Raw genomic sequence first — 6,657 nt, 5'->3', positions numbered from 1 at the left:
ACTAAATCAACTAAATCACTAAATTGCTACAGCAAACCTGACTGTCTGGCTGTATTTTTTCAATATTACACCAGATGGAGCACTTTCTCCACTTAGAAATCCTGATGTTCTTTTTTTGTTCATGTTGCTGTCAACAGATATTGTTGCTTGTCTGGTTAGTTAAATATGATTACGGTTTATAACATTTATCAAAGTAAGCTTTATGACTAATTCCCAGCATACTTATATTAGGCCAAACACATCTTATGGATGAAACCTAAGTCCTGTGTAGCCTCAGAGAAAGCAGCATGGCAAGTCCAAGAACAAGATTGTGATTATTCACTTTTGAGATAAAATCAAGCCTGATGGGAAAGGTCACAAAAGGTGGAGATAAAGTGCACAGAGTACTAAATTATTTTATTATGGGACACATTTTAGCATTTGAGAAAATAGACCAATCGTACCTCCAGAACTGCTGACACTGTTTTACATAGGTCACATTGAAGTTTGAACAACTAGAACAGTAACTTCAAGTCAAATTTTTATACCTCATCCACAGTCTAGATCAGCTGTAAGGTTAATGTGTCCATTTACAGTAAAGAAAGATATCTGTGGTCCTATTTGACTCCTCACATACGTGTCTTGCTTTTCATGGTGCCTACTCATAGAACCTGGAACCTTGGATAGAGCAGCCTTGGGCGATTGAGCGCAAACTTTCTTAAGAATCTGCTCGCACTGAAATGAGAGAGATTTTTTCATAGGCCTTATCTGTCAAAAGGGGATATTAAAAGGGAACGTGTATTTCATGTGGGTCTCTTTCGTTAAATGACTTGTACATCAAAAGATTGACTTGGGCAGCGCTCCATGTTGGGTTCATCCTACAGAGCCATTCATATGTGTTTAGTAGATTCTCAGGGATTTAATTAAATATTTATTCTGTAATAACAAATAAAGGATAAAGGACAAAACTTGAGGGCAATGGATAACATCACAGTTTCAATAAAAGTGAAAATAAAGCACTGTAAGGTTGCTCAACCCTTAACATTTGTTCCAGTCCTCATTCAGGCTCCTATATACATTGGGGTTCATGATCTTTGACCCGAACCTGCAGTTTTCACTAATGTCACAAATAAGCTTCTGTTTAATATCTGGAAACACCCATAAAACCCTCTTATAAATATCTGACTCACTGCCTTGTTGCTACTTTTTTTGTCAATAATTTACAGACAATTACATTGTTAGGTCATTATGTTTAGCATTTTCAAGTATATTAAAGATGGAAATTTAAGGTTGCAACCTAGAGAAAAATGAAACATGTCCCTCAGAGCTCACAGGGGGAGTTATAAATCCAAGTGCCTCCTCTGCTCATACACATGCACAGAACAGCAGCACTGCTGTTTTTCCTAAATATTTGCCTTATCAGCTCTGGTTAATAATAGAATACACAGCAAACGACTTTCACAGATGATTTAATCCCAAATTTGCTACCATTTCCATCGCCATTGTATCGTAGCAGTGATATAATCTAATGCTTCTTAATCACCATCAAATATGGTGGTTATTACACACACATTTCCTGTCTCTGTGCCATTTGTTGTCATTGACTGACAGTTGTCAACTGGCGTTAAATCTGCATCAACGTCAGTCAAACATTGGAAAATAGCAGACCTGTGTTTGCTGTAAGCATTGCAGATCAAGAAAATTAAGCTGTACAGGTTATTGTATAATAATATGTTACACAACTGGCCGCAGTGCAGATCATTAATTCCCAACCAGAGGTACTTGTTCTCCAAGGTAACTTTCTCACGTGGAAAGATTCTCGTATGTGTAGTTCACCTAATTAAAAAAATCGATATAATTTACAGTTTGATTTTTAAAAAAATTTAAATCATCTAAGACCTGAACCTGAGTGCCTGAAAACTAGTTAGCAAGCAAGCAGAGTGGTCTAAACAGATAGCTAAAAGTAACAGATAAAAGGTTGAAATATAGAGCTAAATGCAGGTGATGAATAAACAGTTTAAGTGATTAGTTAAAAGTTATGATAATGTTAAATGGATAGATAGATAGAAGTAGCCTAATGGTCAAAGGGTTGAAATAGTAATGGAATGGTGAAACAGCTAAACTTAATGGTTAGTCAATGGTTTGCTAGCTGAAAGTATTGACTGAAATAGATAGCTAAATTAATGGATAATCTGTTGAAATAGTTAGCTAAAACGAATGGATGAATCAACTATTCATCCATTCGTTTTAGCTAACTATTTCAACTAGCTAAACATAATTCATGGTTTAAATAGTTGAAATAGACAGCTATAGTAATGGAAAATGGTTGAAACATCCAGCTTCTGCCAGAGCTTTACCAAACTGACCTTAGAATTGACAGTTCAAATGAAAACATTATTGTACTCTCCACTTTTATATAATTAACAACATCCAGTTTAAAATCAATTCAAAAGAATATCTGGAACATGATGGGGCTGAAGGGTTTCTTGAATTCATCTACAGGCTGTTGGGACATGTTTGACAAAAAAGTTGGAACCACTGCTCTATGGTTGACCTGGCTGTGGCGGCAGCAAAAACCCACCAAAACAACTTTATTCCTAAGGTCAAACCTCTTCTCTGATATTTTAATGTAATGGCAGAAAGTCTTCTGGAGTACGCTCCAAGACTGAAATTACTCTGAGCTGTGGTAGATTTAATCAAGGTGAGTCATTCTGGCACCCATTCTTATCTATTCAATCTATGGTTCAGTGGTTCAGTGGTTCAGTGCCCGTGCGACATGCTGGCGGCCTACACTTTAGCCTTTTCCATTTATTTCAAAGGCATAATTCATCTCCCCCTGTGGAAATCTCCAATATCAAAAGTGGAGAGTTATTAGCCAGATAGTTTTAATTTCTCTCTCTGCTTTAATTGCAGTGGGCACAGATCAGTAGTAACTGATTCATCTGGTTGGTCAGTGGACAGATAAAATGGTTTAATTTAACAATCAGGATGATATTTTGGCTACTTAGAGGCATGTGATAACAAGCTGTTAACACTGACATCACCTTTTATGTTGATATGGTGAACTTGTTAGCAAACGGTTTAACATTTATACTTTAACACATCCAGCAGTTACAGTGGATTAGCAATCAATTGGAGTTCTGTTTCTGTCCACCACATGAATGTAAGTCCAGTATTTATTCTCCTTTTAGCTCTGTTTTGGTCTCCACCAAAAATCTGCCTCTCCTCTGCCTCTGGCTTCTAAGTACTCCATCAGCTACTTGCTAACTTGGTCAGTCAAATGAGTCATTTTACCTTGATGCTTTTGTACATTTTGCCAACAGTACTTGCATACTTCAACATGCATTAACAGATGGTTTTGGCCACTTAGAGGCGTAACAACGCAATGTAAAAATTCACATTATCACTATGAAAAAGTTGTTGCGGCGAATATGTTAGCAAGCATTAGCCTATTTACAGAATGTATTTGGAGCCATGTTTCTGGCCACTATGCAAATATAAGTCCAATATTCACTCTCCTTTTAGTTTTGTTTCGCCCTCCACCACCTCGTTTTCAATATGAACCTTGAACAAAAGCCTAAACATAACCATAAAAGAAGTTTAATAATGCTCCACTACAAGTGGATATTGTACTGCAAGGTCAGATATTTTGGCTGAAACAAATGAATTGTCAGTGAACAATCTTACAGATAGGTTAAGTATCAACATATTTGTAACTTTCCACATACATGAGTTAACAACATATCCGCATTATGTTAATAGAAAACGTAATCTGGTCAGTTGCAGTGTAGTTGTCTATAAAACTAAATTATTAGGAAACAGTGTTGGCTGGGCAGGTAGTGTGCAGTCGTTTTTTACTTTTTTTGCGAAAGGTTTGGAAAGACTGCTGATGAGAGCTGTAACACTGAACCAAACAATTCAGTTCCAGGAAGTAAAGCCAACATTTGTTTACGATAGTGAAATACTCCATAAAGCTAAGAGAAACTGTGTTGGGTGATAATTCTCTGTGGTCTTGTCACTCTATGCGAACATTCTTACATACAGATACTCATTTAATCTATCGTTAATATAAAAAGGATTGATTCATGTAACTTTAAAGTCATTTAATTATCATAGATCTGGAGTGAGGAGTTTTCTGTTGAAGGGAAAAAGTTATTATTTTAATCCAGAAACATTTGCAGGTCTGTATTCTTGCATTCTTTAGATATCTATTATATGCTTTCATATCTGTGGGAGAAATAATGGCTAAGCTTTCATTCACACCATATTCCAGCTGTGGTGTGTTGATTCAGAGTCTGGTACTCCAGACTTTAAGGCTCTACAGCATGTCCTTTATGCTTATTAGGACGCTTAATAATTCATAAACCCAGTACCTTTGATGTTCCCTACCCAGACAATTAACTGAACCAATGCATAAAATCAAAAACCAAAGACAAATGATAAAAAAAAAAAATGTACTCACAAGGTAGTCCTGGATTTTCTGCATCATCTCTCAATAGTGTAATGTAGATGTACGAGTCTCCTCTACTGCCCGTTGGAGTTGCTGCCGGTCATAACTGATCCAAGAAGAAAACATTTCTGACCATGGGTTACTAGGGATAAGCCTGGGTTTCAAATTTCATTTGTGGCGTTGGAAACTGCTGAGAAACAAGCTCAGCACAAGGTTAATTTAGTAGCAGTTGTAGAGCTTTCAATCATATTACATGATATTCATCAGGTGTCATGACTGTAAATGTTCAATTTTCAACTTCACACATTTTTTCTGAGTTAGCACAAACTGGTGAACCTGTTCACTTAAATGTTGAGATCCAATGTTCATTCTCGACCTTGAAACAGCACTTTACCCACAAGCTCATCACAAAATCCATTTAATCGATGTTCTGGAGCTTTAAAAATCATGGGAGGGTTTTGAATGTCGATAATAGAGGGAAAAAAAGGATATTAATCACAACACATTTAATTAGCCGTCTGCCATTAAATTATTTATCAAATGGCATTGAGAAAACAATCTCATCAAAAGATCCAATCACGAGGTGTTCATGAGCTTTTGATTATAGCACATAACCCTCATCAGAAATTTGAACTGCAATTCCATTACAAAATTAGTGGTTACACGCCATCTACTGATGGAGTCAGTAGTATTAGTTGTCTGTAGAATATAAGTTTCATTTGCCTGTTCTGATATTACAGTCAAATCTCAATATTATATCTGTATACTAAACACTTTCATAATTTGATTGATTTATTTGTTTTCCCTTCATCCTCTTATGAAATCCAGAGAACACAGAGATGAACACAGAGAACACATAGATGGCTGAAATTGACCTTGCTATCAGTCCGACACTAACCCCCACCTTGAGAGCTTTCTATAAAGCTGCAGCACAGGAATATTAGAGGAAATCAGAGGAAAGACTATTTTCAAAGGTCTCTTCAAGATCTTTATTTTAGGACTCAATCCAGTTTTTAAGCAGAAATTCAATGGCATAAGTTGTATCAATTATATAATTTATGAAAAATGAAATGCAGCACATATGCTGTATAAAGCTTCTGCCATACACAACACTGGTATTGTAAATTTATGGCATGTTTTGTATTGTATTTGTTACATGTATTAGAGCGTAGGTGCAGCCATGCAATCACTTGAATTTGACTGTTGGATGATGAGCACTCAAAAGTAAATTCAAAATCAGTCAAAGTTTATTTTTCCTGTCATTGTTATCCTAATGCATAGATATAATTTCTTTGAGTGAATTGTGTATGAATAATAAATACTATGACAATAATATACATAATTTACAATGTATAATATAATATGTGCAGTGGTGTTAAAGGTGGTACTCACCAGTTTAGTATAAAAGTGTTTTGCCATTAAATTAGTAATAGTTACAGTCTGGCAACGATTGGGTTTCAGCCCTTTAGCTGCAACAACAGATGTGGGGAAGAGAGGCTTGAAGCTCCATGTTAAGGCTCAAAAACAGTCACTGAGCTAGTCGCTTCTGTCTAATACACACTAGTTTCCCAAACTCTCCTAGCCAAGCCAGCCCAGACCTAACTACAATGCAATCGCTTCACCCAGACGAGGCGGCATACTTTAAATCCTACATGAGTCATATTTTCCCTACCTGAGTTATGTTTTTAGGTCAAAAGTGAGATCAAGCATCCTGTCATTGTATAAATCTGTGGAACCATTTCCCAAGCTTGTTTACACCCTGGTTAAAAATGAATCAAAGAGTGTAGCTCTAGCACTTTCTTCTATAGTGCTTGTCAGCATTGACAGATCACTTTACATACTGAATGTAAGTAAATATGTTAGAAGAATGGCTTTCTAACAATCTGTGGTGTGCATTAATCATAAATGTGTGTACCTTACAAATCAAGATGAAAGAGTGGCACAACAACAATGCACCAGGACCAAAGCAGTATTGGAAAAAAATAAAAATTATTTTTTTATGTTTGTTTGTTTTGCTTTGTTTTGTTTTTGTCCAGTTGATGGCAGAGAACAGTTGATTATAGGCCTTAGGTGTTACAAATGCCACAAATTAATTTATTGTTGACAGGAAATATCTACATACCATAGATGTCCGCTGTATATATTTAAACTATTGCTCTGCTTTCAGTTATGAAGTTTGGATACATGAATGATAGAAACAACAAGTTGAATATAAAAGGAAAATTCAG

This window comes from Xiphias gladius, chromosome 5 (assembly GCF_016859285.1).
Source record: "Xiphias gladius isolate SHS-SW01 ecotype Sanya breed wild chromosome 5, ASM1685928v1, whole genome shotgun sequence".
Lineage (NCBI taxonomy): Eukaryota > Metazoa > Chordata > Actinopteri > Istiophoriformes > Xiphiidae > Xiphias > Xiphias gladius.
Note: the sequence above shows the minus strand (reverse complement) of the source record.